This window comes from Lissotriton helveticus, chromosome 3_1, assembly GCF_964261635.1.
Source record: "Lissotriton helveticus chromosome 3_1, aLisHel1.1, whole genome shotgun sequence".
In the NCBI taxonomy this organism is placed as follows: Eukaryota; Metazoa; Chordata; class Amphibia; order Caudata; family Salamandridae; genus Lissotriton; species Lissotriton helveticus.
Window position 1 is genome coordinate 1,787,227,490 of NC_136061.1, and position 10,742 is coordinate 1,787,238,231.

Sequence of the window (10,742 nt, forward strand, 5' to 3'; positions counted from 1 at the left end):
TATCAGACTATTGCAGAAAGGGCTGCAGTTCGGATTGCCAGATACAAATACAAACATCGACGTGGTCGAGTCAGTAAAAGAAAAGTGCGTTTGGTTGTGGCGAAAGCAGGGCTCGATTGGAACCCTGATGATTGGGATGGTAATATCTGGGATTCGAATGAATCTGGTTCCTCGGCTGAGGAGAATGACAATCTAGAATCTTCTCGTGCTGGACGTGACTGCAAATTGAGTGCTTCTTGTAAATCTGACGATCGGTGTAAGTCTGAGGATCGGTGTGAGTGTACTGGTCGTGCGGAAGTTTCTGCACATCCTGTCTTTCGAAAGAAATTACAGAATGCTCCTGGTAATCCCAATGGGATTTCTTTGGATAGTTTGGAAGACTTTACCCAACAGGAAGTTAGTGATATTTTGGAACGATTTCGACAGCGGCCTGGTGAGGCCTTACTTACATGGATGGTGCATCTTTTTGAATTGGGTGCTGCTGGCATCATGTTGGACAGGGGAGATTCGATGAAATTTTGTTCTTTGAGTTCCGATTCGACTGTGCAAGATCATTTTCGGACTTATGCTAATGTTGGTCAGGCCAGTTTACTTAAGATAGCAACGGAAGGTTGTAATCACAAGTACCCTACTGAATCTGATTGGCCCATGAATGACAAGCCGTGGTATACTTTGAGAGATGCTGCGCAGAGACTGAAAGAGGAAGTGATGAAAACTGCGATTTTTCTAAATACATCTGATACATTGATGAATGGTTTGTTGACCTCTTCGGTGCGGAATAGAATTATTCGTTCCGCCCCTGTTGCTTACAAGCAAGTTATGATGACATTGTTGATTAATCAAACTGGTTCTCCTTTGTCTGATGTACTTGAAGCTGTGCGTCAACTTGGTGAATTAGGTGAATGGTTCAAACCGGATAGGCAATCTAGACCTGAGGGTCGTACTGGTGGTAATTATCGATTTACTAGACGTGACATGTATCTCGCCTTATTGGCTGATGGTGTGAAGAGAGAGGACATTGATGGTGAGCCGAATAACAAATTGTGGGCTTTGTTCCGCAAACGTGGTTTGGACAAAAAGGAAGGTGCTAGGCGAGTGAGTAAACAAGATAGTACTCATAATCATTCTAGTGGCAGTGAATCTGAGGATTACAAACGCAGTTCTGACAGGAATGACAGATATCGGAATGAAAGGGATGTGTCTCCCCGTGGTGCATGAGAGAGAGTGAAAGAAGGGGAGAGAGAGAGAGGGGGAGAGTTGAGCGTTTTGAAAGCAAATACAGAGAGGAGAGGGATGAATCTCCTGAATTCAGACTGAAAGAGAGACGACACAAGTTTTCTGAACGAAATTCACAATACTTTGTGGATGATAAAAATCCATTTCGTGAGGGAAACAAATATGAACAAGAAATGACATTACCAAGGAAATATGAGAGTCTTTATCCTGATTTGTCTTGGGCGTCAGAACGCCTTAAACATGACTAGGAAATAGGTCAAGCTCCGGTACGCAAATGGGCTCACAGAGACAACAGACCCTATGTAGATATCAAAAATTTTTGGAGACATCGTAATATACAAAGGGCCCGAGCATTAGTTGATATAGGAGTGGAGGCCACCTTAATTTATGGAAACCCGAAAAAATTTAAAGGACAATTTTTCACAATTACTGCGTTAGGAGATAAAGAAACCCCCGCAGTACAAACTGATGTTGAGATGAAAATAGGTAGAATTCCCCGAAAACAATATTCTGTATTGGTAGTTCCCCTTTATGAATACATAATTGGAATTGACATTTTAAAAGGGATGACATTATATTTAGATGATGGATGTTACCGATTTGGAGACAGAAATTACATATCATCAAAGTACGTAAGAGTTGGACGTTTGAGAATTCCTCCTGTGAAAATTCCTCAAGCTACAAAAGTAGTTTCCCAGAAACAATATCGCATTCCAGGTGGACATGAAGAGATTAGTGCCACAATTCAGGATTTAGTGGATGCAGGAGTTATAACTCCAATTAATTCTGCCTGGAATAATCCCGTATGGCCGGTGCACAAGAGTGATAATTCTTGGCGCATGACAGTTGATTACCGCGAATTAAACAAACATACACCCCCTTTAACTGTTGCAGTACCTGACATTATTACTTTGATTGAGAGAATTCAAAAGCATTCAGGAACCTGGTATGCTTCTATTGACATTGCTAATGCTTTCTTTTCCATTCCGATTGCCCCTGAGTGTCAGGACCAATTCAGTTTTACATGGAATGGACGTCAAATGACGTTCAGATGTCTTTCCCAGGGCTACGTGTATAGCCCTACGATCTGTCATCGGCTGGTGGCAGAGCATTTAACTGAAGTTCCAGTGAATCCACAAATACAGGTGTGTCATTATATTGACGACATCTTAATTCAAGGTGAAACACAAGATATGGTTCAAACCCAATTAGATCAAATTGTAACTCATTTACAAAGCAGAGGTTGGGAGATTAATCCAGACAAATTGCAAGGTCCAGCACAAAGTGTAAAATTTTTAGGTATTAATTGGCATGAAGGGAATGTGCTGGATTTGTAAAGCGCACAGCTGCCCGTGAGCGTCCCGGCGCTTGCTTAGGGAACCCGTCCTGGTATTCCCCTGTGAGAAACCCCGGCAGGGTGTCCACAAGGTGAAAGCCAGGCATCCCGCCACGAGGGGCCGTAGTGGAGATTAAGCAAGCTACTGCCCAGAGTCGCAGAGTGTGACCCCGTGAGTTGAGTAGGCACCAGAGCGAGAATTGTTGAGTCCGTGGAATTTTTGAGCCCGAGACCCGCCGAGGCGGGGAATCGAACCCTGGTCCACGGTTGATCTCAGCTTATGGGTCTGCTGCCTCTAACCACTGAGCCACACTTCTCCACTCGAGAAGTGATTCCACAAGTGAAACAGAAAATTGCAGAATTTGCGGTTCCGAAAAATAGAAAGGTAGCACAGAGATTTATTGGTTTATTTGGCTTTTAGCGTCAGCATATCCCACATTTGAGTCAAATCTTAGCCCCTTTGTACAAAGTTACCCGTAAAAAGAATGCGTTTGAGTGGAATAAACCGCAACAAGATGCATTTGATTTGGCAAGAGAAGCAATTCAGCAAGCTTTGGATTTGTGGCCTGTACGTGATGGTGATGTGGATTTGAATGTGTCGGTGCAAGGCCCGTATGCGAATTGGAGTTTGTGGTAAAAACAAGGTAGGACAAAAGTACCGTTAGGCTTCTGGACTAAAAAGGTACCAGATGCTGGTGAGCGTTACACTCCATTTGAGAAACAGTTACTTGCATGCTATTGGGCTCTGGTGGATACCGAGCAATTGACTTTAGGACATGATGTGATTTTGAGACCTGAAATTCCTATTATGCAATGGGTTTTGAGTTCACCAAAAACTCACAGAATTGGACACGCTCAAGAAGCGAGCATAATCAAGTGGAAATGGTATTTACAAGACAGAGCACGTGTAGGACCAAAGGGTGTTGCAATGTTACATGAGCAGGTGGCGCAGGCGCCGTCAGAAGAGGCAGAAAGTGATTACTCCGTACCTATAGTACAGGAATCCCCTGTTAAGTGGGGTAAGCTGTTCGATGATCTGTCCGGGGAGGACAGAAAACATGTATAGTTTACGGATGGTTCAGCAAGTTACATAGGAGAGAAAAAGCATTGGAAGGCAGTATCCTACAATCCGATCACACAAAAGCTGCTGAGTACCACAGGAGAAGGGAAAAGTAATCAGTTTGCTGAGTTATATGCTGTCTATCAAGTCTTGAAACAAGAATTGCCTGCTACATGTCATATTTTTACTGATTCTTGGTCCACTGCTAATGGTTTAGCTGTTTGGTTACCGGCATGGCACTCACATGATTGGAAGCTTCATTCAAAAGAGCTTTGGGGTAAGCATTTATGGCAAGAAATTTGGGACTTGCTTCCTCAGATTAATGTCACAGTTTTTCATGTTGATGCTCATACACATATAGATTCCCTTGACAAACTTTTTCACCAAATTGCAGATGAGAAATCTAACATTTCTGAGGCAATGGTGGACAAACAAGATTTTTATTTGGCGGGATTGGTGAAATGGGCCCACCAGAAGTCAGGACATTTTGGAGAAAGAATCACTAGCAGGTGGGCTGCTGACAGAGGAATTTATATTCCTCTCGATTTGATTAAAGATGCCATACTTCACTGTCCCATATGTCAGCATTCTAGACAGCGAGAAGTGCCCCAAATTGTGAAAGGCCAACTTCACCGTGGTAAATCCCCTGCACAAATTTGGCAAATAGATTATATAGGTCCTCTTCCCATGAGTAAAAATTGTCAATATGTTTGCACAGTTGTAGACACTTTTAGTGGTCTTTTAGTTGCATTTCCCTGTAAGAGAGCTACCCAGTGAAACACTATTAAAACGTTAGAGCTCACCATTTTATACTATGGTGTTCCACTCCAAATACAATCTGACAACGCATCTCATTTCAAAGGCAAATTGGTACAAGAATTCTGTATGGAAAACAACATTGAATGGGTGTTTCATATACCTTATTATCCACAGGCTGCAGGCCTTGTGGAGAGAATGAATGGTTTGTTGAAAGATCAATTGCGTAAGCTTTCTGATGGAACTTATAAAAATTGGAGAGATCATTTGTATACTGCACTGCTAATTTTAAATAATTGCCCTTATCTGATTTCTAATTCCCCACTAATGTGTTTATTTCCTCCAGCTATTGAAGCTAAGCCAAATACTGTTGAGAGTACAGTAATGTATTAGGAGATTTCCCCTGGAGCTCTTGCCCCATGTAGAGCGACCCCAGGTTCTGCAGGCTTGGACCTGCATTCTGTAAACACCATTATTTTAAAGAAAGGAGACGTTACTGTTGTGGAAACTGGAATTGGTGTTCAAATACCCGTTGGAAGTTTTGGATTAATTGCCCCATGATCTGGCTTAGCCTTAAAAGGTATCCAGGTGCTCCGAGGTGTCATTGACAGTGATTATCAGGGAGAGATTAAAGTAATCCTGTTAAACAGTAGTGAATCGGATTTGCCGATGCACAAATCAGACCGAGTTGCTCAATTGCTAATTATGCCTGTCTTTAGTGGTGAAATTAAAAAAGGCACTGCCCCGACTTTGTTAACTGTTCGTGGAAAGAAGGGTTTTGGCTCCACTGATAATCCCGGAGCGAGAGTGTGGGTTCAGTCGCCAACATATCCCCCTGAACAGGCTGAAATTATTGCATCAGGTCAGGACAATACTGTCTTAGTGATGAGGCCAGAGCAAGATAGCTGGGATGTAGTTCCAGCTGACAAATGTTATTTGCGAGAATGAATAATACCTGTATCTGATTCCGTTCTCCTAGACCATCACGTGGATTGCTGTTGCCGGAGGTGTCGTCGCTGGACTCCTTTTGGTCTGCTGCGCCGGGAGACGGGAGAGCCCCCAGGACTGGACTGATTCCTTGGACCAAAGACGTCGTTCTTTTGCGTCGTGGCATTCCTCATCGAACTTTTGGACCTCCCTTGCCACTCGCCTTACAAACTCCAAACATTTTTGTTTGACCCCTATGCATTCAGTGGCTGATATTTTAGCAACATGCCTGGTTGCTGTCCCAGCTTCTATGGAAACACTTTCACATATTTTTAATCTTTCTGATGCCCAACCCAATGTAATTTTCAGTGATTTTGCGGCCTATGATTACTGTGCTTTATGTACAGTTCTAACTGATTAACATCCCCTTTTTAATTCCCTGATCACAACTTATAATGTCACGGAGGGCGACCTCTGTTTCTTTATGACCTGTAACCCCAGAATTATTGGCAAGTGTGTTCAATTAAGACTCAAAAACATTACCTCCTTCTCGGCCCATGAAAGGACTTTATGTGTTACTAGAACACCACAATCATCTAGCTCTGTTAAAAATAATATAACTTGTAGACATTCTGTAGGTATTGCTAGTCATTATCGCATTGTATTATTACCCAGTGGATGGCTATTTTCCTGTGGCAATACATCTTGGCCCTATATTCCTGCAAATATTACTGGAGGTCCTTTTGCTATTACTAGATTGAGTTTATTGATATTTTCCTCACATCCTGCTATGATTTCCCTGGGCAACACGTGATGCCCCATCTTTGAAAGCAGATTGTGATTCTTCATTACATTTATTCTCTAAGTCTGAATATCTTAGTTTAGCTATTTCTAATATAGGTGTTCCTGCATTGTCAGTTTATAATGCGAAATCAATCAGAAAAATTGCTTGCTGGCTGGTTAAATCTATTAAGCATACTTCTGCTGCCTTGTCTGACCTTTTAGTAGATGCTCAGGGTGAGCGTAGAGCCATTTTGCAAAATAGAGCCGCCATTGATTACCTTTTACTCAAACATGGTCATGGCTGTTCAGATTTTGAAGGCCTTTAACTTATCGGATCATTCCAGATCCATTCAATCCCATATTAATAAGCTCCATGAATTGACTGAAGAAGTTAGACAACATATAGATCAAGGGTGGTTTGATTGGCTTTTCAGTTGGTTGCCTGATTTACACTACCTGCGACAAGTGTTGGGGGATGTCTTGATTGCTATTTGCATCTTAATCACTATTTGTTGTTGTATTCAGTGTATCCCTTCATTTATCCAGATTTTTAGACCTCAAGCCATGTCTAGATCTGTTAGTTTTGTTTCCTATTATTTTTCATCAGATGTTCGTTCTATTTGAATTGTATGTTGACTTTAGTACAAGCTGTTAGTAGACGACAGTCAAGGGTGGAATGTGGTGACCGGATATTTTGTTCTATCTTCTGAGTGATGGTGACTGTGGTCTACTACCATCTTAGAATAGTGGATAGATCCCTATTCGTAGCCTCTTCTTAGGGTTTGCCTATTGACTTTGACATAATTCAGTGCCCCTTTCATCGTTTTCGGGCCTATAAACTAACATTAGGAGATAGATGCTTTACTCCTGACCCAATATTACCTATGGGTAGGGCTTGCCTATGTACTTTGACAGAGCTATGCATCTCTTTCATCTTTTTTGGCCCTGGAAGGCCCAAATGAGTGAGACTCCATTTTCCTTTCCGCCTCGGCTTCCCGAGGCGCTTGTAGGTCAAAAGTAATATTTTAGTTATGAGCTGTTGTTCGCTGGAGAAGAACCGGTCAGAGCTGGCCCTTATCGGAAGAATGTAAACGGGGCTCGAGTTTAAGACGCAACAACAGGTGGCCACTGGAGCATCGAGAGCTCGGGCCTGGTACAGAAGTCTGGTGGGCGGCAGGTTACTGTCTGGAAATTTCCACGAACGAAGGGCTCTCTATATTATCGAAATGTAGCAAGGTAGAGGGGGCAGACGATCTTTGGAAGAGACACGAGACAGATGATTCTTAGCCACACAGATGATCCTTTGGAAAGGCCTAAGTTATATCAATTGGTCTGTTAGAGCAGTTGGAGTTAGTTTGTGGCCAGTATTGGCATAAACAGAGTGAAGAAGTTAGTCGACGGATGGTTCTCAGAATAGTGAAAATTATACCAGCAGAGTGAAGCTTGGAGGTGAAGACAGTTTGTGGGAGAGAGGAGAATTCGGTGCAGATTGGATGGTGTAGAGCTGGGAGACAGAGACGAAGACCAGTGAAGGATTCAAGTGCTTTGAAGGGGTGACGAAGGTGGAGGTGCATAGCGGTGCAGACGTGTATCCGTGAGTGCAGAGCAGAGTCTGAGATGAGCCAAGGCACAGATGAGAGAGGGACCCAGACGACAGCCAGAACCGGACTACGTAATTATGAGGTGAAGTCTGTCCTGCTATTATAGTGCGCAAATATATATTAACTCTTTCCTTTACTTTTCAGGCTATGCTTAGATTGTTAGGTGCTAATATGAATGCAATGTTTATTTTTATTGTTTAATAAAGGGACCCCAGTTCTAAATGAATGCATTTGAGTATTATGACTATGATAGAGTTAACCTTTCTTTTTAGCCAGGTGCTGACGAACAGAAGGATGGGACATTCCCTTCTGACAAGGTAACTGATGACAGGGGAGAGTGTAAGTCAGGTCATATAATAATTCTTGAATGTGGCAACTTGGCCGCTTTTGTGTGTGAGGATTGGATCTCCTGTCCAGCATACCGAAGATAATAACTCATGTGAGATAGATACTTCCAGTAGATATAAGGTACTTAAGAGATTCCCCAATAGAGAGAGAAAGAGAGAGAGGTATTAATAGGACAGTGGGAAGAGATCGCTCAAGATAGCGTATTATGTATATTAGAGCTGCTCCCCGAAGAGCGAGGGGGTAGAGTAGTCCAGGCCGGATTGTCGTGGGGCTACAAGTGGGAACACTATAAATAGTGCTGCTCTCCGACACGAGAGGGAGTAGATTAGCCCGAGCCAGATTGTTGTGGGGCTATAAGGTGAGATAAATAGTGCTGCTCTCTGACACGAGAGGGAGTAGATTAGCCCGAGCCAGATTGTTGTGGGGCTATAAGGTGAGATAATAGGAAGTAAGATGGAATTCCGTAGTTTCTCTAGGATTTAGTATTATATTAGCTGTATAAGTTTATATATATTGTGGGTTCCCCATTCACAGGTAAGTACCCCAGGTACTGTTGTAAATAGGGACTGGGAAAGGATGAAGTTACGTGATGACTGGGTTTGTGGTGTTTGGGTGAGCTGATAACTTGGTCAGAAAATCCGGTCATTACAGCGGGGTATGCCCAGATGTTGGTCACTGGCTAACTGTGCCAATGGAAACAAACTGTACCTGGCTGAAGAGCCCTAACTGGAATGTAACATGTCCTAGGTTGCTTGTGAACCAGTTCAGCGAGGACCTGCCCTGACAATTTGGGATGAACTGTTTCCATGAGGAGGTAGGTTAAGACTGTTTTGCATGTGGCTGGTTCCAAATTGGGGTGGCATGATGGGCAAAACAGCGATGTATTGGAATGCAGCCAGAGCGATAGTCAGTGGCTGTGATTAATTCAAGACTTCCATCCATCACCTTGGTGTTTCTGCAATTGCTCTCCTGAGTGCACAAGGGAATGACTAGACATGGGTCTCAGGCTCACTGTGCCACTGGAACAAAACTATACTAGGCTGAAGATCCCGAACTAGGACAAAACCAGACCTAGGTTGCTTGTATTCCGTTTCAGAGAAGACCTGGCCTGGCAGTTTAGGCTAGACTGTTCCTATTAGGAGCAGGTTCAAGACTGATTTGCATATGGCTGGGTTCAAACTGAAGTGGCATGGTGGGCAGAAAATGATGGATTTGCATGCAGTCCAATCAATTGCCAGTGGTTTAGATTAATTCAAGCATTCTATCCATCACCTTGTTGTGTTTGGGTTTGGCACACTAAGTGCACCTGGGGTGCTCAGATGCGAGTCCCAGGCTCATGGTGCCAATGGAACCAAGCTATACCTCAATGAAGAACTCTAACTAGGGTGAAACCGGTCCAAGAGTGCTTGTGTTTCAGTTCATGGAGGACCTGGCCTGGCAGTTCTGGCTTAACTGTTCCCATGAGGAGCTGGGTCAAGAGTGATTTGCATATGACTGGACCAAACTGAGGTGGTAGGGTGGGCAAAAAAGGATGTATAGTGATGCATCCATTGCAATTGCCAGTGGCTGACATTAAGTCATGCATTCTATCCATCACCTTGTTATTTTTGCATTTGCTATTCTTCGTACGCCGGGTATGCCAATTCTTGGATCCTGGGTTCAATGTGTCAATGAAACCTAGCTATGTCTGGCTGAAGAGCCTTAACCAGTGCAAAAGCGGTCCTAGGTTGCTTGTGTTCCTGCTCAGGGAGGACCTACCCTGACAGTTCTAGCTGAACTGTTCGCATTATGAGCAGGGTCAAGAATGATCTGCTTATGACTGGGTCCAAACTAGTGTAATAATGTACAAAAAATAATGGATTGGGATGCGGCCCTTAACGAGTGCCAGAGGCTGAAATTAATTCAAGCATTCCATCTATCAACTTGTTGTTGTTGCAAAGTACATGCCAGGGCACAGTTGGTGGCATCCAGGGCACATGCTGAAAAAATTAGGCCAACTGCTATATTGCACCAGATTTGAATATTTATGTGAAAAGTTTTGTTTAAAATGCACTGCATGACCAAATTCTTTACAACATTTATTGGGAGAGAACGGCCCTAATAGAGGCCTTGCTCTTTTGCTTTGCTCGCTCACTACAATACAGGGCAAGTGTTACGTCCCAGAACATTCAAAGAGCATATCAGCAGTTTCAGCACTTAAATATGTTGTATCTAAAATAGATGTTTGTTGGTTTTGTTTTGTCATATTAATCATGAAGTTATATAGAACTCCAGCAATATCACAAGACTTCCTGGAAAAAAATCTGTGTCAAGGGTCAGATGACAACAGTTCTTGTAATGTCACCAAGGTCAAAGGGTATGCGATGTGATTTTTGTTACCCCAGGCATTTGATATCTATCCCTGAACAAAATGCCTTGGGTAGCGATGTCACATCACATACCCATGAGCTAACCTACCAACATATGTTGATGACAGCTTCTCGTTTTCCCCGTTCAAGAATACATTGATACACGAAGTCAACACAATAGCACTCAAAAATCAGAAAAAACCTCAGGCAATCTTGGTAATCAATGGCTATCAGATGACATGTTCACTAAGAGGAAGGAATTACAATCACAATAAAGTAAATTAACATTTTATGAAAATAAGTCTTCCTTCTTAGCCATCAAAGTGCACAAGCCACACAGTTTATCA